The sequence below is a fragment of the Amblyomma maculatum genome, chromosome 5 (assembly GCF_055883805.1).
Source record: "Amblyomma maculatum isolate TAMU_Amacu chromosome 5, ASM5588380v1, whole genome shotgun sequence".
NCBI classification, from domain to species: Eukaryota; Metazoa; Arthropoda; class Arachnida; order Ixodida; family Ixodidae; genus Amblyomma; species Amblyomma maculatum.
The window spans coordinates 144,684,840-144,708,997 of NC_139348.1; the positions used below are offsets into that span (position 1 = coordinate 144,684,840).

The following is a 24,158-nucleotide window of genomic DNA, read 5'->3' on the forward strand; positions in this document are numbered from 1 at the left end:
GAGTTTTTCCAGATGCTATGAAAATTGCCAGAGTGGTTGTTTTACACAAAGGTGACCCTTATGACAATATAAACAATTATATGCCTATCTGTACTTTCTTTATTTTCTAAACTGCTGGAACATTTGATCAAAATCAAACTGTGTACGTTTTTTGACGAGAGACAAATTTTTGCGAAAGAACAGTTCGGTTTTCGTGAGAAGTCAACAGAAATGGCACTGCTTAGTATAAAGGAAAAAAATATTTTCTAAGGTGGATGACAAACAATTCACAGTGGGAATTTTTTTAGACTTCAAAAAAAAAAATGACTTTATTAAACATATTTTATTTTATAAGCTACCATTTTATGGCATTCCAGGAGTTGCCTTTAATCTGATCCGTATTTATCTTTCTGATCGCGTGCACTATACATGTTTAAATGGTCATCCGTCACAACCTAGACATTTATTATACGGTGTTCCGCAAGGATCTATTTTGTGTCCAATATTTTTCATTGTTTATATAAATGGCATAATTGCCATCCCAAGAACTCCAGCAATAATCTTGTATGCAGATGATACCAGTGTATTTTTTTTTCTGACATGCATCTTAGTAATATTCAGGTCGAGGCAAATGCATGATTACATGAATTATCTTTATGGTTGAATGTAAATAAGCTAGGATTAAATGTCAATAAAACACAGGTTATTGTATTTAAGGCACGCAACAAGCCTGATGACTCCGAAATAAAGCTTACAATTGAAAACAGTGTAATTGAACGCGTTTCTTCCTACAAATTTCTAGGTGTCATTTTTGAAGAACATTTGTGTTGGACCCTGCATATTAATAGGATTCATGCCAACATATCAAGTTTACTCTATGTAGGGTGCAATATCAGAGACCTTGTTCCGGAGTGGTTGAAGAGGCAGTTATACTATACCTTCGTTCATTCACATCTTCATTATTGTTTACTGGTATGAGGGTCTACAACAAAAACTAATCTCTCGAGGCTAATAGTGTCGCAGAAAAAAGCGATACAATATGTCGAAAACCTTGCGTTCAATGATCATACAGGTTTGTACTTCTCAGGGCATTCCGTCCTAAATGTGAAAAAAAGTTATTTGAGTGTAAATTGCTTTGCTATGTCTTTACCGATTTCAAACTTTATCCAACTAAATATGTTCAATTATACTCTAGTAGTAATGCGCCTTATACATTAAGGCACATCAGTTACAGGGTATCGCTTGTTCGGACTAACTATGGGACAGAAATGCGGTCGTTTTTAATTCCCAGCGTTCTTAATAAACACACACTGGCCATGGAAATTATTCAGAAATGTGTTTTCCAGAACGCCTTCGAAAAGAAGGCTATAGCATACCTTCTTTCTTGTTTGGGTGATTAAAGGGTTGTTTCATGCAGAAATGTCTCATGTCGTTGACGTTCTGTTAACTGTGAAATTACTTATAATTCTTATTCTAAATATGCCTTATAAATATCTAATGTATAATTATGCCACTGCAAGTGTGTGAGCTTTCATCATTTTTTTTTTTGCATAAAGTGTGAGCTCGTTGTGTGATGAGAACGTATGTTGTTCTTGCTTCTGCTGCTTGTTGAGGGCATTGTGTCGGGTGCTTGGGCCCCGTCAGGCAGAGGTCATCTGCCTTTTGACCTCCGTATCCGAGATTTTGTCTGAATAAAAAAAAAATCAAAATGAAATCAAACCAAAATCAAAAACAAGCGAATCATCTATATGCGCATTCTTATCTCTTCGCCACGGCTGAAATGAGCAGCGGAGGGGGAAAATCAGTGTTTAATGTTTTGTTATCCTCATTCAGGCTTGACTGTTAATGTTTCGAAGTTTTTTGAGCATCGTCAAATTTCATGTACACGCAGGACTTCTGCTCAGTGATGGTCTTGTCTGCGTTACATATAACACTGCTAAACAGTCCTCAAAGTTGAGGTTCTTTTCGTATAGACCTCCACGGCACTTTTTGGTGCCATCCTTTAGGACATAATTGGTAATTCAAGAACATATAACCAATGCTCCGTGTTATTCCTCACAAAATGAATCTAGAAAATGATGTTAAGCCGCCTCTACCCTGGCCAGTAAGAAATCTGCCTCAGAAAATATTTCATCTGACAGCCTTTTCGCCTGACAGAAAATATTTTGTGAAAGCCTTGACAAGTAACATTCTTCACTTTTATATATTCTAGACAACCGAGCACGCATCTGCATTGCCAGCTTTATTTTCGCTCATAGTTCAGACTCGAAACAAATATATGCGGGCCATATTGCCACCGGAGCCGCTTCATTGCAACAGCTCTTAATATTGTCATACCGATAAAGTGACTTTGCTGCCATGTTAGCAGCAACAGTCGTCATGGTTTACCCAGGCGAAACACTTCGTGAATTATCTTCGGCTCAGCAGTGGCGAAGACGCTAAGCCGAATTCAATCACAGGGCCGATGCAGCTCGCCGAGACGCTGCCACATAGAGACGAAGAGAGACGGTTCGAGCGAAAGGTGCCACTTTTGCCTTGAATACTTAGGTTTAGTCCGGTTAAACCTTTGCCTAATTATTTTTTAAAATCGCGGCAAGTAATGCACTATCGTTTCAAAGCGGATTGACAATATCTATAACCTTATCACCAATATAACAATGCTAGTAAAGGCCGAGTTGTTAGTTTTTCTTGCATAGTTTCTGTTTTGTTGATTACCAGAGATTGACAATATCTATAACCTTATCACCAATATAACAATGCTAGTAAAGGCCGAGTTGTTAGTTTTTCTTGCATAGTTTCTGTTTTGTTGATTACCAGAGATGCAGGTAAACTTATAGTACATGAGGAATCAGACTTCTCCCTTTTAAACATTGTATCAGATTCTGATGATTTGTTAGCATTATTATAATGATTTCATTGGTATATAGCTGTGTTTTCTAGGGATATTTCATGATTATGAGCTCTTATTTCATACTGCACAAGCAACGAACTACCGTCAAATTTTAACAAAACTGATTGGCATCTTTTTTGTTATTATTATTCGAGGTGTTCGCCATCCGGAATAGTGAAAAGGGGAGCGGAAAGTGAGATAAACCTAGAAAGAGTTTCAACTGGTCTGTCTTAAAAATTTGCAGAGGTTCCCGATAAACTGATTGTCTAGCGTCCACTTGCGACAGCTTTTCAAGGTCCAACCGCAGTATTACTTTCCTATAGGTAACACTGTCTCATGGATGCCGTAGCTGGGCACGTCCACAGCAGGTGTTTCATATCGTACAGTTCCGGTGAAGCACCACAATGCGGGCATTTGTAGGTCACTTGAAGCCGTTCGTCACGCCACCGATGACGCACAGAAGGGTCAGAGCCGTTCCTACCCGAATTCGATGCACAGATACCTCCTCATCCTGAGTGAGATTACGGAGGAGAGGGTACGAACGCAGAGGAATTAGAGTGCGTACTCGCTGGCACAAATATGCTTTCTCGAAGCATGTGACAGGAACGGATCTGGGGGAAGAGGTCCCCTCTTCTCTGATTTCTGATGTGTCAAGGTGTGTCATTGTATCCACATGGATAGTATGTAGACCGTGAGCATGGCCGCGAATCTAATCTATATACGTACAGGACAGGGATATTTTTTGCAGAGCTAGTGAATGGGCTGTGTAATTTGGAATATCCACCTAACAGCATTAAGCTCCTTAAGGGCGGCTAGGGAGTCAGTGTAAATGTGAACAGTATCGAATGTGGGTTCGAAAGGAAGGGAACTAGTTGCGTTGTGCATCGCCTGAAGCCACAAGACAAGGGGGGCTCATGTATCCACGCAATATGTTGCGCGAGAGTTAAGATGAGGATGGGAAGGACTGTACACAGAGGTGCTGTGTACGATGCATCTGTATATAATATATGGGTACATGCGCGGCTGATATTGGTGGCGAAGAAATGGAGCGATTGTCTGTGAGTTGACAGTACGACCAAGGAGGAAGAGTCTGAAAGCGCTGGCGCTGAAGCGACATTTTTCGTCCTCTGCTTGTCTGACGCTGGTCGATGAGTTCAGTTTGTGTATTAAGTTGATCCTGCTCTTGCAGGACGGGTATGGGTGTAAGTCGAGGGAGGTAGGTTATGGCGCGCATAGCCTCACTATTGATAGATTCAAGAGAGTTCCATTGTCGACAGGCGAGGCGATGAAATTGTGCTTGGTAAGTGTACCGAGCACAAGTCGCGGCTGAAGGATGGGTCGCATAATCAAGAGAGTTCCATTGTTGGCAGGTGAGGCGATGAAATTTTGCTTGATGCACTATCCGCTGCTGAAGGATTGGTCGCACGAGCTGACGAACAGTATCAGAACGCGCTCCGCCTGAACGCATAGCTATGCGATGAATCAGACGAAATGTAGCGTGAGCCGATTTACGGATAGCGTTTAGCCGAGGTGTCCCGGTGCCAGTAGAACGAAGGAGAAGACCTGACACACGAACACTTTCCACTTTTTTATTTGATGAATTTGAGCATTATCTACCGTAAAAGTGAAAAGGGCTGCTTTCCGTGAGCCAGATTTGTTTCGGATGCGAATGAAACATGATTTATGACACGATAGGGATAGACCCAAAGCGGGGAGTTGGAATGTTAAGGCATCCAGCGCGTGCTTGAGCGCCGAGAGTTACACACACGCATCTGGAGGACAGGACCACAATGTTACGCCGTCGGCATACAAGAAAACACGCATAGAAGGCACGTTTTTTAGTACTCGGATAAGAGGAATAAAAGCCTCGTTGAATAATGTAGGGGCAAGGTTGGAGCTCTGAGACACCCCGCGGTTGGAGGTGAAGTGACCGAAAGGCTGCCCATATACACAAATACTGAAAGTTATGTTTGTTAAAAAGGAGTGGATTGAGAGAAGAAAGCGATTCGGAAGACCGAGATCCTGAAAGGGTTCAAAAATTGCAGAGTGAAGGACGTTGTCATATGCCTTTTTGTGATGTCTGTAGCGATCACAGTACGAACCAAAAAGACTCTGGGAACAATGGGTAAATATGACTGCAGCCAACGCTGCAAGGCCTTCTTTATTTCCAATTTGAGGGCGGAACCCGATTTGAGATTCTGGATAACAAGCACTCAATTCCAACCACCATAACAAGCGAGCTGCTAGAATGTGTTCGTAAAGCTTGGAGATGGTAGGTGTCAGAGAAATACTGCGGGGGGCCGTTAGAGAAACTGGCGGTTATCTCTTTAGGTCGATTTACAATGTCTCATTATGATTTCATTTATTCAAAATCTGCCCAACTGACATAACTATAGTATTTTTCACGCCCTACAGCCTGCCCCAAAGCAGCCTTTTAGCATCAAGTTTTATTGGAACAGCTAAGCGATAGAACCCCCTGATTTCTTATGCGTGTTGCTGTTTCTGTAAAAAGAGAAAATAAGACAAAGAAATGTATATCTGTATTGCTATCTGTCGCACCACAGTTGCCAAGTGTTTTTATGGGGGCGGAGCCCCTCGTCCAGGCTTTGTTAGGCTTTTTGGCTACGCCCCTAATATCTCTGCGATGTTGAAATAAAGATGACTTGACTTGTCATTACCTTATTCATGCGGTAGCTTCTGCAGTGCATTGACTGATTGATGAAGATCTTATTCTTTATTGAATGCTTACCTCGCTTAGCCGAAGGCGCTACAGCAAGAGTGCTACAGCGTAGAAAAAATACGTCTTCATTTACAAAACACTCCTGTTGACGTGAAAGCCTATTCCATTCACTGATCGAACAAACAAAGAGGATCTGGCTTACATGTCAGCTTTAGCAGTATACCAAAATCCTTAAACAATGATGCGCGTGAGCAAAGACATTGTGGCCATAATGTGCAGCAACAGCTCTGCACTTCAAGGTGCTACTACCAAGGTCAAGTTTGGCGCAATTCGACCTTCAGCCGTCTACCGATTGATTGATTGATTGATTGATTGATTGATTGATTGATTGATTGATTGATTGATTGATTGATTGATTGATTGATTGATAGCAACTTCATGGTTCCACCAGATAAGGAACTGCACCCCAACCCCAACCTATGGGAGGGGGGGGCGGAGTTGTGGCTTTGACGGTTTATCACATAACGCGGTGTGAAAAGTACAGCTCTGGTACTCGCGCAACATCGCTGCTGCTGTATCACGTGGCTAGAAAGGGACGATGTTAAACTGTTTCGCCGGCTCTCGTTTCTCGAGTCTGGCAATGCCTCGGGCAGTGTCCGTCAACTCTGGCGTAGGCTTCAGGCTGCGTCTAACGACTCACACAATATAGCTCGCCGTGAGGAGGCGCGCTAAATCCGCATTCGAAACAGACGAAGAGCGAGAAGCTCGGCTAGAAAAGAAACCCTTGTCTAACTATGTTTGACTCACCCACCCTGCTTCTGGAAAAAGCCGGCCTTCCTACGATCCACACACGAGCCAGATTGTTGGGGCTCAAGTTTCTTTTCGTCCTTTTAATACTAAACTTGATAAGATCAGATATCTACTTGAGCCTAGAACACGTGTCACAAGAACTAAACATGCGAAGCATCTATCCAAATACAGATACCATAGTGATACATTCAAATTTTCATTTTTTCCAAATGCGATTCATGAGTGGAATGCGTTCTCCCCCCCCCCCCCCCCCTCCCTCTCCCCCGAAATTATGAACCAAGTGTGACTTGAAACTTTTCTGTCGCAATTGAAAACCTATTCTGAATAATTGTAAACACATTTTCAACATGTGCGATTTATTATTTTCGTTTATATAAGAGTGAAAGAGTTGCTTCTCTTCTGTGTGTCTTCTTTATATTTTCGTACTCTTTGATATGCATATAAACCCGACCCTGTTACGGCCTTAAAGTGAGGCCAACAGCATGTGATAAATAAATATTGCTGCGAACTATTCAAATCTTTAAGACATCTTTCAAGACATTTATTTAAGATATCATATTTAAGGCAAATCTTTAGGACCTCACCAAGTGCACGATGATCACTTTTCTCGACCAATTCACTGCGATTTGTTATCGCAGGCCTGGAAGCTTCCATATATGTCGATCACGACAGAACCATATAGCAGAGGTGGGGTTCTTAATTAGTAATTCGGTTGCGAAGGGAAGATGCCGTTAGACTTAATGTTCGTGAATGAATATTTGTTAGCTTGTTTTCGCTAAGTTCAGCAAAATGCCATGGAGAAAGAAATGGCGACAGGAAGGACGGTGTAGGTGCTGTAGCTGCGCTTGCCCGGGAGCAGTACTGCTATCGCTCACTTTCACAATTTTTGAGACAAGTATAAACATCGTAAATTGTTTTAGCGAAAGAATGGGCGTTTATGTGCCATATGAACATTATTTCCAGAAGTTACCCGCGAAAGCTCACCAGCCTATATATCACGCGTAATTAAGGTACTACATATTGTGGAATATTCGCATATATCGTTCGACAATTCGAAAGGATATACCGAATACTTTCTAACAACGCGAATTTCAACAGTTACTCTCCCGAGCTCAAATATACAACGGCAATTCAAAGTACATACAGCCTTATTTAAAATTATACATCTCCCTCCTAAACTAGAAGGTTTATCAATGAACTCCTTTCCAACACGCCTGAAAACCTATGTATCAGAGGAGTGAAGAATAGAATTCCTCTCACCTCAGAGACCTGGAACTCTGGTGATAAGCAGTATATAGAAGTGGTGACATATATGCTTCTGAGAATGTATATTCTTAAAAGCGGCTGATATGGTTCTGTGAGCGCGCAGGATGACGTCATTGCACTCCGACAGCTGTCAGCGCCGTTACAACACTCGCTGCTGCAGTGTCTAAGAGTCTATAACAAATACAGGCAACCGCAAAAGTGGGTTTCAAAAACAGAGACGATGTGGCAGGCACTAAACGTTGAAGACAAAATTGGGTGACATTTAATGCTAGAGCGTTAAGGGCCCCGTGTCGCAGAAAAGCCGCTGTCGGAGCTGTGGCTTTAACGCGAAAATCAGAAGAAAGTAAAGAAACAATGAATGTTTGGCAGAAGCATTTGAACAAGGCTCTTTCGCAGTGCACAGCGAGAACACAACCACTCCATCACAGAGTTGTTTTTTTTTTTTTTGTTTCAGCATGGTATTTATTACACTGAACCAATGTACTATGTACATGGACTACAAATGATTAAGAAAAGAAAATCGGCACAATGCGCAATAAGATACACCAAGTCAACAGAACTCTAAACATGGGGCAATGTAGAGCACATCACTAAGAGTGAGTGCCACTCCGGTTCAAAGTGAGCCTGCGCATGCAAGTCTCTTTAATGGACATTCAGCCAACAGAAGTGGTCTTTTGTAGAAACAAGATATTCACAATTTCTGTCCGTCATGTGCATTTTCCAGAGGCTGTGCAACCCAGTTAGAAAGAACATGTCTAAAGGCATATCCACAAATGGCAATGCAGGGAGATATCGTAGAGAATGCGTAGTCAAATCGTCTTTTTTTTTTTTTTTCAATATCCGTTTCAAAATATCCCGGAACAATATTGCATCTTTAAATTAGATGAAACAGTGCTCAATGGTTTCCGGAGAATCACAAGGTGGCAGTTTACTATAGATATAAAAGTACCCTTCTTCCCTAAACAAGGTTTAACAGGCAGGGTCACAGTGTGTAACTTATAAAAGAAAGTCTTCGTACATGGCGAAAACGGAATTTTCCGTACTCGTTTGAAAACATCATATCCCGGTAGACCAGGATACACAGAACGGTAGATGGGTGGACGAAACAGCGTAGAAATTAAATCTTTGTACAAATGTTTCCGCGATACAGAAAACGAACTATCAGGAGAAACGAGCAAGTAGGAATTGAAAATGTGCCGCAGACTCTTTCATTCCACGAACAGCAAAGGATTGGACCACCTTCCCGCGCCTACTGCCTCTATCACCAATCATCAAGGTTTTCGTACTGCGTATGCTAAAATTGAATGAATGGCAACATAAACACCCTGTAAACAAGTTCCTTGTTTGCATCCACTCCTCTCTCCAAGCTCTCCGACCTTGAGGGTAAAAATAAACACATAAAATAAAAGTTGCATTGTCACAAGTTGCTTGCAATGTCGCCCATGTGGCCACGGCGACAATTTGTTGTGGTAAGGAAACGGCCCTCTCTTTCACAGGTGCTCAGTGTTAGTTTTGGTTATTACGCCAAAACTGGGCACAAATTAAAGGAAAGTTCGTAAGACGTAAGAAGATTGGCAGTGCAATCCTTACAATCTATTTTGGCCCCTTAACGGCGCCCGCGCTAATCCACGAGCCTCTTTCACAGCTCCACAAGTTGACCGATGCTATCGAAAGACGTGTCCAGGTCAAGCACGCGTCGTCCTACCTGAAGCGTGTGTCACCCAGAACACGAGGAGTCGAGTTACGTTTACATGGTGGCTGACAGAGACGCGTGCACGTGACATTTTACGCGAAATTCCCACGATGCCGTGGACGCTGGACCACCGCCAATCGGGGCAAAACGCGCACTCTTGTTCACCCGAGGTAACCGCTGTGACGTTCGTATGGTTGCCCAACAGAGTCCTGGGAGTGGCGGTCAGACTAAGGTGATCGTCCAGAGCGCTTCTTTCAGGGCACCAGGTGTTCCAATGTCTTCAGCCACAGGAGAACTTCTGTGTTCGGTGCCAGGGATGTCCTGCGAGGGGGATTTCAATATGGCATTTGCAGTCTCGGTTTGAAACAGCCTGATGAAGCAAAAAAAAAGGCGAAGTGTCCCTAAGCGGTCCCACCGTTCATGCAAAATTCCTGCATGGCAGACAGAAGTCTGTTTACTGAAGTAAAAATACTCCCTGGATCTTCTAAACCAGATTTTTGCTGGCACTGGTATCCGCACTTAGTGGCAATGCCTTTGCAGCAGCACGCTGGTGTGCGCACTGCAGGACTTGCCTGAATAGATAGATAAATGATTTAGTGGGAAAAAATGTACAAGATAATATGCAGCTCGTTTAATAGCCTGCAATAAAGATCACGCTTCCCAAATGACACACTGCGTACACCGTTAAACACTGCGCACAATGAATATGCGGGGAGGTCGTCCATATTGTCATAATGAGGTAGAGGTAGGAGTGAGGGAAAGAAAAGGAAGTAGCAGAGGGCACAGGGATAGTGATTATGTGAACACGGAAGCTTTTATGGGTAGTCGCAAGGAGTGAAGTCCTGAAATGTAGTTGCACCCAGAGTCTCAAGCCTGAATCTGCTAAATTTCTGCGCATTATTCCTTACACCCACAAGTCGCACGTTTCAAGCTTCAGAAGCTCGAACTACAAAAAAAAGCATATTTCAGCACTTAACCATTTTTACATTGTGGGCCGAAAGATCAACCCGCATTCAGAGCTTCCTCTGGGCGCAGTAGCTAACGGACGCGCGATGTGCGATGGATTAAGAGGAGTAAATAAATTGTCTTGAGGTATGTCTCAAAAAGAAGCAGTTCTGTTAAATAAGCACCACAGTAGAACTGTCCCACTTAACCGGGTTAAGTGGAGAAATATGGGAGAGGCCTTCGCCCTGCAGTAGGTATAATCAGGCTGATGATGATGATGATGATGACGACGACGATGATGATGATGATGATAACTGCCCCCGAAGGCTTTTGCCTTATTGTTGTTAGGGATCTTAAGCGGCTCCTGTAATCTTTCCTGACATATTGCTGACACCGCCCTCTCAGACCAGGGTACGGCAACGACTTTTCAGCACTAGAACAATGACCTGTCGCGCAAAAGCTGTCCTGGGAGCTCAGGAAAGCGTGCTTGCAGTAGAAGCTCGAGGTCCTCTGCAAGGAGCAGCTCTGGTAAGGACACGCATGATGCTGGAGGCCGGCTCACCTGTGTAGTGCCCCCCTCCCCTTCTTGGAGACCCGAACCATGATGGCTGCAGAAGGCTTACAGATCATAGAGGGCGCCACCAGGTGATGCCGCACCCTGGAGGAGGTGACCACTCAGATCGAGATCTTGCAAAGGAACTTTGTCCTGCGTTGCGAACTTGCTCTATGAGCCTCCGTTCTGCGAAACAGTTCAGAACGCGCGCGGTTCAGGTACATTACTCGCACAAATGAACACCCTTTAATTTCTCCGCCTCCCATCAAAAATAAAAAAAAAATATGAAATAACAATTACATTTTCACCAACAAAATAGGTGGCACATTAATTTATGGACGTGCCCCTATGCAAGTTATTACAACAAAACCTCATTAATTCGAACCTCGATAATGCGAATTCTCAGATAATTCGAACTTAACTGTTTGGTCCGGCCAAGCTCTATAGAGATCTGTGTACAAAAAAAAAATCCCGTTAATTCGAATGTGTCGTTTCCGCTACGTATAATTCGAGCCATGCGGCACCGCGTCTGGGCGGCCTGGCCCCCAGGACCTTCTTTTTCAACTACTAAGTGATTCAAACTCGCTGCGTGTAGACAGAGAAAAGGCTTCTGTGATCATGGGTTAATGTCAGTGTGTCTTGGAAATTCGCAAACAAAAAGCAAAAGTGGTAAACCTTTACTTAAGTCTAACAAAACTTGAAGTTGGGCTAGATGGTGCATTGCAACTTGACTGAAGATAAAGCGCACAGGAAGACACACACAAGAGAAGAAGACACACTTAAGTCGACGTCGTGGCGCTGGCGTTTTTTTTTTTTTAACTCTTGAGCTCAGTGCTTTTTTCTAAAAGGTGCGTCATCAGTGGAAGTAGCGATTTTTCCCTCAAATGGAACTCTTATGGTAGAAATTCATTAGGAACCCGTAAAATATCCATATAATCTAAAATGTGTATGGCCCCAAACACGGCTACTTAAAAACCGAAACTAACAAAATGGTACCTTATTTGGAGCAATTGTTTTCACCCCTAAAGGTCCTGGCTGTTCATTTAGTTCATTTTTAATTATGGAGTGAAGCATGATAAACGATCTATAACCACGCACCGCTCATGACTACGCCTGCTCCGCAATAACCCTGCAAATTATACCGAGAGTGGCAGGCCTAGATATTCCACGAAATCACCACGCTTCTTCTTTGCGTCTTCGTGAACTTTGTTCGGGATTTTCGGCCATCCTGAAAAGAAAAGACATACCTAAATAGTTTCATGCCAAACTTCAGCGCAACAAAACGACGCAAACTCCGGCTTGAACGCCTTTCTCACCAGGCAATAGTGTGGCGTGGCGAAGCTTGCCACCTACCACCAGGGTGGGACCGCTTTACATGATGGGAATTCGACATAACTGTCCATTTAGCTCAGACATCCTTGCACAAAAAAGGCTGCAGCATTCGTTCTGTCCTTTTTCTGCTAGATGTCATTAAGTTGACCCCTTTTAATGGTCCCACCATCCCTGAGTACACCGGTAGACATTTTCGCGGGTTCACTTTTCATTTGATATAGAACGAGAAATTGCTCGTGTTGTCACAAACTACATACCGTAATACACATAACGCACACTGCCTCAGACATTTTAAAGTGAAAGCCTTTCTTGTCTCATGCGTGGTTTCACAAGAGTGTGTGGACGAGCCTGTCCGCATGACCAAGCAAAGTGATCGGTTCGAGTGCTAGATAGCGTTGTGTGCACGAGTCCCAAAGAAGCTCCTGGATTCAAGTCCCTTGATCGAGACAGTAAGTGTGATGCTGTACATGAGGCCGAGCATTTGAGTCCCTTGCACGCATCACAGCTGCCATAGAAACTCCGACGTCAGTCCATTGTAGAATCTCGAAAGCAGAGCAACGCGGGTGAGATTTCGCCTTCATACACGCAGGGGGTCCTAAAGGCCTCACAGTTTTTGCAATTCATATCACATTTCAGTTCAGATCAACCATAATCAAATCATCGAGATTCCTCTGTATACGACAAGCACATAAATTCACATGGGCCAACGATACCTCGTCTTGAACTCACCGTATTCCCCCATGGCTCAAATGCCTAACACGCATCAGAGAGGCCACTCAAGAAGTTGCGCCGGATCGAGCACATCTTCCAATCGACAAGTTGCAAGAGGCCCACTGGTCAGCGACCTCTGGCTCCCAATGGAACATCACCCGGAGTAAGGACGCCGGCGCCAGGTTCATGGAGGCCTCCAGCAGGCAGTCGACAAACTCGAGGAACAGCGGGTGGTCCACTTCAGCGGGAAGGCTCCAACGGGCGTTTCACACCAACACATCCAGCCTGCCCACCAGATCCTAAGAAACACAGATGGATGAGAGGGATCAGACGAGAGGTGGAAGACACCTATCTAAGCATGAATTAGACACTGAACTGCGCTACCGCTGCCATTACGCTGTAATTCCCCAGGCTCACCCCTGATGCGTAAGACACTAATATAAACAAACCGATGCTCTACATCTTGGCGTAACTGTAATTCCTCTTCAAAATCCGCGTTCTTGTTTCAATTGTACCCGAGTGAACCTTGCAGGTCTCCCATTTCCGACATTACCATTTTCTCTTTACGATACCCGCATTGACACTTGTGCCTCTAACTGTCCAAGTCATTCTGAGAAGCTGAATGTGTCCGAAAGAACAAAAATAAAACCTAGAACAGTGCACATCGCATATACCAGGCAGTTTTCGTGAACCGCACAGCAGAGCAGCAACAGACTCTCTCTAAATTGCGACCGTCGTTCACTCGTTGAGCTGTTAAGCTGTAGCGGAGCCAAGAACGGCGCACCTCACGGAGACTGTATAGCGGTCGCCGCACCCTGCCCCTCCCCTCTTTCTCTCTCTATCTCTCCAACGAGAGTTGGCACTACGTGACGCAACGAAAGGCACTGCCGAGGCAGTGTTACTTGGCGCCTGGCCACGCTATCGGTTTTCGCAATGTTTGGCGCCAGCACTGCATCGCGCCCCTAAGTGGGAGTCACAGACGAGGCAGTGCACGTACCTGCCGCGTTGGAAATAAATTTAGAAAATAAAGGAGGACAACGACCTCCGACGAAAGGAGCTTTGTTTCCCAATAAAAGCTTCTTTCGGGGCTCCTTTGTTCAACCTGGAGCGGCACGGGACAGATATAGAGAGACAAATTGTTTCCGCTCGCTTCGCGGCATAAATTGTGAAAGAGGCGATCACACTAGTTTCCCGCTTGCTTCATTTGCGTAAATACTGAACTACGTGATGAGTTAACACCGAACCATTGGTGAAGAAATCGACGCTCTCACGCGGTCATTTGCGACGCCGTAATTTAGAACTGTGTTCCGTTGCCGCACTGTTCAGATTCAGCCGGTCTACTATTACAAGCGCCTACAGCAGCAGTCGTGGCTGTGCATTAGAAATCTGCAAATCAACACGAAAAAAATTGTGTGCGCGCAAGAGACGTACTTGGATCCTGCGCATCGAAGAGAACCTATATATAATGTCGTACTCTCTCGGCAGGCATACGTCACAGCCTGCTGCGTGAACTTAACTCAACTTAAATTGATAGGTGAACAATGGAATATCAGAGAATATGGTGGTATCTTGGTGGCCACCAAATTTAGTTTAAAATAATCTGAATATATACGTAATGAAGGCCTATAAATTTAGTGACTAGCGAACTCCGTATCTTATACCGAATTCAAAAAGGTGCGCGCACAAATATGCAAAAAATTAGCTCTAGGCTCGACACATGCCCACAGATTATGGACAAGCGTAAGTTTTCAACGACGTTATTTAGGAATCCTATTGTTTTACACTTCATAAGATTACACAATGGTAAAATGTTACACAAAAGCATTTTAAGCCGTACCTAATCTAATGAACGACTTTTCGTGGAGCTCTCCAGAAGGTAGAGTGGAGAGAAAAGCAATAGAAAACATTATCTGAAGAGATTTTGCTTTTTTTTTTGTATCTTTATATAAACGCACCTGAGCGCAAAACGCAACATAAGAAAGAGATTTGGCTATCAATGCACGATGCCCCTTTCAAAGAATATGTTCATACCACTACAGAGCTATATTCTATATATGTCTCAGATTTATTACGAAAAACGAGCCCCATTGAACAGTTATGGAGCGCATGTTGATCTTTAAAAGGAACATTTTGCTACGCGTTGGAAAGTTAGCCCATTGTCACCGATAGCTTTTCACATTATTACACGGCTGTCTCCCGAATAAAAGCGATGTCCATGAAGGCGGGAAATGATTCTGTTCACTTGCGCTTGTGTCATATTCATCCACGCCGCTTTTAAACGTTGATGCTCACCAAAGTGCACATATCTAACTTTTCATCGCGCTTGTGCCGACTGCTCGCGGAGGCTGTCAGGAGGAAAGTGAAGTTAAAAACACTAGAACGAAGAGAACTAGACGGCAGTCGTTGCGCGAAAAATAACTTCTGTACGATGCGAAAACATTTTTCGCTAATATTGACTAAGCTAAGCCAACGCAACACACTAACCATTATTGCGTTTTACTCTTAACGGCGTACACCTTACGCGTCCCCCAAGTACTTTTCTGCATACATTCAGAAAACTAAACGAAGCAAAAATCCTAAAAGAAAATGAATATCTCGGTGCTACAAGGTACTTGAACATGGCATGGCTACTCAGAAATAGAGGCAACAAAGAAAGTATGCCCTGCAATTAAAGTGCTTCCGAAGAGGCTTAATGATGCATGAGAACAATATGTGTAAACCACAGCTTCTATTAATCGTTCCATCATTCTGCTCCAAGTCCTCGCCACGCATAAACTAACGAACCAAAAAGAAAAGAAACAAAAACTTTTCTGAACGAGGCGGGCGGCATTCGGCTCTGGCAAGAAAAAAAAAAAAGGAACTTAAGTGCGAACAGGGTGGTGTATCAACCCGGAAAAATAAACATGAGCGTATCTATCGCCATCGTGTAGGCGACTATTTAATCGATAGATGCTATAGAGACATTGATGTTAACACGCGCGATGGGTATGGTGCATCGACCCATCGTGCCCGCCGGATATTTGGCATTGTGTGCTCCGCAGACTTCTTTCCTTTCGATGAGCCCCTGCCGAGTAGTTTGCGTGGGACTCTTGTTGCAATGATCGCCAGGTGCAGGTGATTCGCGAAGAGGCTAGAAATAAACACATAATTCAAAGCGGCTGAGCGCGTTCCCAGATGTCGTGTAGTCAACAGTTCTTGCTTTTCTGATGGCGAAGGTTTTGTAGACAGTGATCATTATTCCAGCTCGCGGTCGGGAGCATTTAAGCCACACATTCGTTATTTTTAAACTCACTGCCTGACCGACCGATCGACGGACTCGCTGACAGAGCGTACTAAAGACTCACCGACTGAGTGGTTGTCTGACCGACCAACTGACTGCAAAGGAAGACTGGACTATTTGGCTATACCTGACTAAATGGTGACAGGTACTGTGCCATCAGATCTGATTAGGTGACAGGACAGAAGGACTAGACCAGCTGAATTATCAACTGTCTCAAGCATAAACTGTCTAAGTAGTGACTAGAATGATGGACAGGACCAGCTGATTCTCAACCACCGCAGTGAAGGATTCACTGAGTGTTAATTACTCGAAGGACAAACTTATTAGCTGCTTGAACAACTGGCTCGGTGACTGCGCGCGCAGAGTAGACTAAGAACTCCCTTGATGATATACTCAGTGATTTGCCGAAAGCATTATAAAATGCCAATGAGGCTGGACTGAGAAAGAAATTTGACTGAGTGGGCTAATGTGCTGCCAACCGATTAACTTCGTTGCGGCGGAACGTTACTGACACACTTTATGACCGGCTAAATACGTAACTGAAAGATAAGCTCACTAATTCGATGACTGCCTGACTCCCTGATTGCCTGTCCGAAGTTTTTTGGCGACTTGGACTGGGGCTGATAGAATGGCTGATTGACTGACTGACAGCAAAAGAACAGTTTCCTGACTGCCTGCCTGAAACAGAGTGGATGACCGAAATGACAAATTGCACTAATTCCTTTACTGAGGACTGACTGATTGACTGACCTCATAATAGACCGACCGACCGACCGACCGACCGACCGACCGACCGACCGACCGACCGACCGACCGACCGCCGAATCGTGCGGTCGCCACCGACTCCGTTACAAGAAGGGAAAGGCGTAGTATCTGTCACACTGCTCTGTGAGCATGTGACCCGCGCCGTAAGGAACGGGAGGAAGGTGGAAGTGAAAGTGGAAAGAAAGGGGAGTAGTAGTGGAGGGCTACGGAGTAAACATTTCGACTACCTGGGAACCTTTAGCGCGCGCCGACATCGTATACCACACGTTAAAGATCCCTACGTGGTCTAAATTACTCCGAAGCCCTCCCTACCGACTCCCTTTGCTCTCTTCCCACTTTCACTCCCATGCATCCACAGTTTTAGGCACAAAAGTATAGCGCCGTGCTATACTTATGTTATACTTGACTATAACATGCCGCCGATACATACTACCAGAGTCCCTGAGGGACTCTGATACTACCGATACAGAAGTGCTATCACTGCAGTTGGCTGAAAATGAGCGAAGAAATGAAAGGCTGAAAGCTCAACGAGCGTCCGAGACACCTGAGCAACAAGAATGTCTCGCTAAACGACGCAGCAAAGCCGAGTCTGAAACGCCTAAAGCATATCCATAAGTTAAACCGTAAGCATATACATACTAAATCATAAAGCATAACCATACGCTAAACCGTAAGCATATCCATAAGCTAAATCATAAAGCATAACCATAAGCTAAACCATAAGCATCACCCAAGCTTTTCGCTTCGAGATATCCAGGGTTAACCTTAGCTAAGCACCAGCCAATTTTTTTAAAATCATTTTCGCTAATTTTCATAATCGCTGCGAACGGATGGAAAAATGTTACTTTATTTTTCTTCTTACATATGCCCTCATAATCTGCACCTTACACAAAGTGTATATATGGTATGAAATCAAATATGCATTACTGTCGTTCTGAATGTCAATTTATCCATATCGAAAGCGCAGCTTCGACCGAAACTTTCAAGTCCAGAGTATGCACAGCAACTTTCTTTCGGTTGACCCACTAGCGTTCATTACCTGCCTAAGTTGTATTAGTCCGATGGCGCATGCAGTTTATATACAATATATTCAGAAATGGCTAAGCGCTCTACAAATAAAAAGAATCCAAGCCCAAATTGGCTCCACCATCAGTCGCGCACATCAAAGGGCCACTCGACTCGCTTGTCACGGGAGCACACTGAAAGCTGAAAGGAGGAACTATAGAAGCCAGCATCACTAACAGGACAGTGAAATCGATGCTTTAGTAGGCTGTCATAACTACGCAAAGTTGGACGCAGCACACGCACATCTTCTTGACTAGCTACGTAATTTAGTTATGGGGTGTTAAAAAAATGATATGGCGGTGAAGAGACGGCCACAAAACTGATTAGTCATTTTGGAGCGACAGCCGCTGAAGGCTTATTGGGCTCTATTCAGCCAAGCACCGCGTCAGTGCTATGATAGAGAAATCAATAGTTGCGACACAAACGTTGCGGAATACATCAAGCTTGTCATGCAAGGAGTATGTAGCAATACGACTGCATGCCTTTTGACCAACGCCTAACTTCATCGCTTCCGGCTCGCTGTTTCACCTCGCTTGTGACACGGCCTTGAAGCGCAAGCCAGGAAGTCGGTGAATAGAAGTGGTTTGATCATCTCTCGTCACGTGGATAAGCGTGTGCTCAGATACAAAGTGATGATTTTTGCATTAAACTTCACTACTGATCTCCGCAATCAACATTTAAATTACGTCGAAATTTTCTAGATATCGCGTGCTTATGGTCACCACCGCATTGAAAAATCGGTACAAACGAAATGTAGAATGTCGCGTTGTGAAGGAGGAAGTCGGACTCGGTTCACCAGCGCTTTACAGTATTGGTACAACAGGAAAATAGTGCACAGCACAATTTGACACAATGTGAAAACGGAAGTCGGATTCCGTTCTCAATGTGATGACAAAATTACAATAAATTCAATAAATATATTTACTTATTTTCTCGATTTATCTCACCAATTTTGTGTTATGACAATTAGGTTCCTGGGCGCTGATGAATCCCGCAAGAGTGCCAATTTACTTTGTTTATGACATTGCTCTAATCTTGTATTAGCCTACTGTATACTGTATCATAGTATATATATATTTCTTTTATTTTTACCTACCCTTTTCTTTCTCCCTATCGCTCACCTCTTTGATTTCCTCTACCTTTTCCTCGCTATCCCTTTATTTCCGCCGCCCCAGTTCAGGTGCTTCAGATATCAGATAGCTGATACCGGGGCTGGCAAACATCTTTTCTTTCCTTTTGTATACAATAAATAACCACTACCACCACCCCCTCTCTGCTTAGTTTTTCAGTTATATCTAAAAATATTTCCCTCCCCCCCAAAAAGACTACAAAAAGCTGGGCATTTGGTTACAAAAAGCACCTTTCTTTATCGCCAGTTGGAGAATGTTAGCTATACTTCTATCGCTTCAAACAAGGTTCCTTTTAAATCGTGACACGTAACGACCCGCGTCACGCATTTCGTACTCTCTTTAAAAACAACCCGACACGCCATTTCGACCTTGTCTCGCGCGGAAGGCGCTGTTGTCTTCAGTCTGTGTGCTGGTCAGGCTTTCAAATGTCTGTCATTGTGTCTCGCAAACAAGCGCACTTCGGCCTTGGCAGCGTACAGTCCTCTGGTGCTCACCGCCAGTACCATCGCCCTCAAACGCGCGCTTTTCTTCCCGCGCCCACACCGTGTCTCCGCATGTGCGTTTACATACGAGTACCGACGTTTCTCGCACCTTGGAATGTTCGAGTAGGCTGAAAGTGATGAGGATAGGGGGTACGAGGAGAGAAAAAGCATGCGGCTCCACCCTGGACAGCTTCTTGCAGAAAGAAGTGAGTCATGTGCAGTCACGTAAACAACACGAAGCTCCAACTAGCCTATTTTTGGACCGTGACGGAATATAAGTTTTCTGTCGGCCCTCGATAGCAAATAAAAGTCCAATTTGCCGGTGCTTTTTCACTTTACCAGGTTTTCTAACGAATACATAAAAAAAAATCGAAAAAAAAGTCGACGTTCCCAATTAGAAGAAAAAATTCAGGAACTAGTTCTCGCTGGCGACCGACGAGTCACTAACAACTCTTCTACTTAAAAACCGAACACAATCACAACTGACTAGCTCTATAATTACACCAGTTAGGCGGTTACTGCCAATGCGGAGCTCGAATCCTAGGACAAAATGATACCATATCCATTTTAAGGATAAGAAGAACCCGTTTTCTGAAGCCCTGCCGCGTCACAAAACCCGAAACGGTGGATCTTCAACGTAGGTTCAGGTGACCAAAGAAATAAGTGTGACAGATACTGCTCCTTTCCCTTCCTGTGAACCAATTATTGTTATAATTTTGTTTTGTTTTTCGCCACAAAACTTAACCAGTAACTTAACTTAACTCAGGGAGCTCGGTGGAAACGGCACACGTTGCTGTGACTAGGGAGCGCAATTTAAATTACATGCTTAACTGCAACGTGTCATGCACTTTCTTTACCGCCGTCGCACTAAACAACAACGACTGCGCAGTCGACACTGACTATCATTTCGCGTATGTAAAGCAGTCCAGCAAAATGCCGCACTATGCGGGACAAAGGTCTGTGAATCGCGTGTCTTGCGATTTCGGACTAGAAGCACGATGTGAACGAATAATTGCCTTGTTTCTCGAGCAGACGTTTTACATCCATAAATATGGTGTGAAACTATTGCCCAATAAAAAACTATGTGCTATGGTAGGCGCTCACGTGCTACACGGACTTTTGTCTCGGGTAGTATTATCACGTGACGCAAGGGGGGTACGCATAAGGAAATGGAGGCCGAAACAGTTGTATGGCGTTATAAGCAAACTTTGGGCTTACTTTTTCGCCTTGTAAAGTTGCAAATTAAAAATATTTTGATTGATTGATTGATTGATTGATTGATTGATTGATTGATTGATTGATTGATTGATTGATTGATTGATTGATTGATTGATTGATTGATCTTTCTGTGTGTGTTGTGTTTCGGATTCGTTCGCGAAATAGCCACGAATTCCCTAGAACTGCTGGGATTTGAAATATGAGTTTTTCCTTGTTTTGAAAAACTCGTACGCCATTGTCTTTTCTATGGCTGAACTCGCCGTTAGCGCCAGGGATAGAACTGGTTAATTAAAAAGGTAATTACTGAAGCCTGTATAATTAGGCTGGTAATAATAAAGAGCTTGCAATAAAATAGGTTCGCCTCTCATTATCTCGTTCTTTATTTATTATTTTTTTCGAACTCTTTGTTTTTCAGATATTTTGAAGAGTTCGCACTGAAACGCTCGTAGGATGTTCACGTGTGTTTAAACAGCCCCTCAGAAGTATCTATTCGGTCCTCACCCGCCCTCACTGCCTACCTTAGTTAATTCTCAAATGAATACATAACCAACACAAAGGTAGAAACTTCTGACATCATCATGGCAATAAATAGCTAAATATTAGCACAAGAATTCTCGGCCATACAACAATGCATATTCACAACCACATTCTGAGCTTCATTAATGGGCGCTGATGCTTTGACGCAGGCACGACCCACTTTATTCTTCTTTATTTCCCTTCTTTGTTTTGCATAGCTCCACACGTGGTGAACTGCCGCTCGTTATGGCCCTTGCGACCTTGGTCCCAGGAAGAGAATCACGTGTCAAGCGCTAATCGAGTGTAAGAGAAGAATTCTACTTTTCGTGCCAAAAAAAAAAAAACAAAAAGAGGGCAGGAACACGAGAACTTAGGCCTAATTAGAGAAAACATTCTCGCGTTCGTGGCGTTGGCACAACACAGGTTTAAGCGGCGACCGATAGTGTGCATAACTCAGCTCTCAGGAGCAGTGCACGCAATTACACCGAGACAGTGAGCGCATCGCGGCGTTGTCAAAGGGGAGAGTCATCAGCGCGCAATGGCTTGCTCCCAGAATAGAAACGTGCGTCACCTAAAGAAGATACCGCCTCGCCTGTGAGTAACGTAGCGGACTCACGCGCGCTATGCTAGCATGCACGGACTTTATAGAGGCGCAGAGAGAGAGAGAAAACTTTATTTCCAAAAGAAAAAGAAAAAAAGGGGGAGGGGGGTGGAGGGGCAGTGAGGGGAGTCTTCATTTCAAGACCTCAGTGGCCTGGGCTGCCGCTCTTGCCTGAGTTACCAGCCTACGCTGGGTCTCTAGATCCTAGCATTGCAGAGTGGCCTCCCACTGCGCCTCCGAATGGGGCATGTTTATGTGTGGAGGTTTGGGGCCTGTGCACCCCCATGTGACGTGGTAGGCGGTGGGCTGGTCGTTGCACTAAGGGCATATGTCTGTGTAGTGTTCTGGGAACATTATGCTGTATTGATGTAGGTTGGGGTAAGTGTAGGTTTGGAGCTGTCTCCATTCCCGCGTTTCCTGTGCATTTAGGCCCTTGTGTGGAGGGGGATAAATCCTATGTTGTTTTTGTAGGTACTTAAGTCGCGCGCCGTAAGCCGCGGAGACAGGAATGCTAGTTGTGAGATCGGGATTGGTGGCCGCTCGGTTTGTGTGACCTCGAGCTAGCCTATCCGCGACCTCATTACCTTCCAATCCGGAGTGCCCCGGAACCCAAGTGATCTGATGTTTGAGCAGTGAATTTGTAGCCAATGGGTTAGTCAGTGCGCGCATTGGTTGCCGGGTTCCTCAACTACGATGCATCTTATTGTCTGTTTCCCTTTGGGACATTCAGCCCCATAAACCAAGTCAAGAAATACTTTCAAGTGCACCATGCCCACTCTCCACTAATGCGCGCATGTGCCAAAAGCGCTCAGATACTCGTTGCCTATGCACATTCAGACAAGCTATACCCATAAATCTCACACGCGCACATAAACCTACACATGCACCAAATGCACCCGCACATTGCACGTGCATGCATAGCATGCCATAGGCACATACATGCACATACTAATGTCCATACCTCTCAAATGCATCCCACTTACCACACTTTCATGCATGTAACGGATGGGGCAGGTTGGTCACTGAATCTTTATCTGTTATAGGCCGTCATTGCACCCGCCACCGCTTCGGTGGTGGACGACGGCTGTTGTTGCGGCGCGCGTCTTTCTCTCCCTCTTCCACAAAAGCAAATTACGCCCGAGCAACTAAACGCACTGAAGCGCAATGCACCATTTCAGCCATTTAATGATTTTGGCATGCAACGAACTCGATCCATTTAAAGCCGCGCACACAACGTGGAGTCAGCACGCCGATCGACGCTGGTTTAGGCACGCGAGCGAAGGGAAACGCACGGCCTCGAGACATAGTTGAACCAGTTGTCCTACCGACCGACATCACAACTTCGCCAAGCCGTGTGTAGTTTGATGTGCATGCAGTAGATTATATTCTAGCGTGCACCACGACAGAACGCCATCTCGAACGGCCCTTATTTGCTCTCAAGAAAGGAAAAGCCTGAGATCGCAGCATTCCCTAATAGCCCGGACGCTTTATGGAAGAAAGGAAGGAAAGGGGACAAGGCCTCCGAGGTCGTTCTCCGCTCGAAAGGGGTGTCGTTTTCCCACTGAGATGACGCTGTAATGGATGTTTGGGAAAGCAAAAGGGAAAAAGGTAAATGCGCATTGAGCAGGAAACAACAAATAGGGAGTCGGGCTACATACATTCGAAAAGCGCGAAGCCGGGCTGCCGCCGCCTAGTAGCGAGAATCGAGGAGTCGGCTCTAGTCGATAATGTCTGGTCGATATCTGAGGCGTTTGCTGCATTTTGCGTGTAACAGACACACGCAATGAGAGAGACTCTCGGATGGCCAAGCATCGAACGATCATTAGGGTTAATTGATTTTTAAGTAGAGGCAGCTGCGTCAAACAAGTAGGCTACATCGCCTTCCCTGATACCATTTTTTTTTTCTCGCCAGCGCCTTTAGGTAGAATATCCGGCGCTTTGGTGAGAAGTGATTTCTGTGTCTAGGAGAGGAGATCGAACGTTTGCTCCATTACACGGATTCCGATGGGCACACGTTGGTCGGTGACTGTCTTTCGACGCGATGGGTGCCATGAATTCTAGATTAGGGATCAAGTCAGAACAGAAAGAAATGACTGGGTTAGTGGGCAGACAGAGAGGGCAAAGGAAAGGAAACGCGGGATGTTAGCGGCCCAGACTAATGCCGTGCTGGCTGCATCGAGGCAGAAAGTCTGTAAGCGGTCCCTAAGAGCTGTTGGGTCTAGGAATTTCGGTACTAGTTGGC

At 44.6% G+C, this 24,158-nt stretch overlaps 1 long non-coding RNA gene across 1 annotated transcript in view; it reads right to left on the minus strand.

Annotated features, from left to right (window-relative positions):
* Positions 1-12,883: 12,883 nt before the first annotated feature.
* The window catches only part of LOC146189848 (uncharacterized), a 63,181-nt gene continuing 51,906 nt past the window's right edge, over positions 12,884-24,158 (minus strand). Inside the window, exon 2 of the long non-coding RNA XR_014707315.1 lies at positions 12,884-13,158. This is a non-coding gene — a long non-coding RNA (uncharacterized LOC146189848). The remainder of the gene's footprint in view (positions 13,159-24,158) is intronic.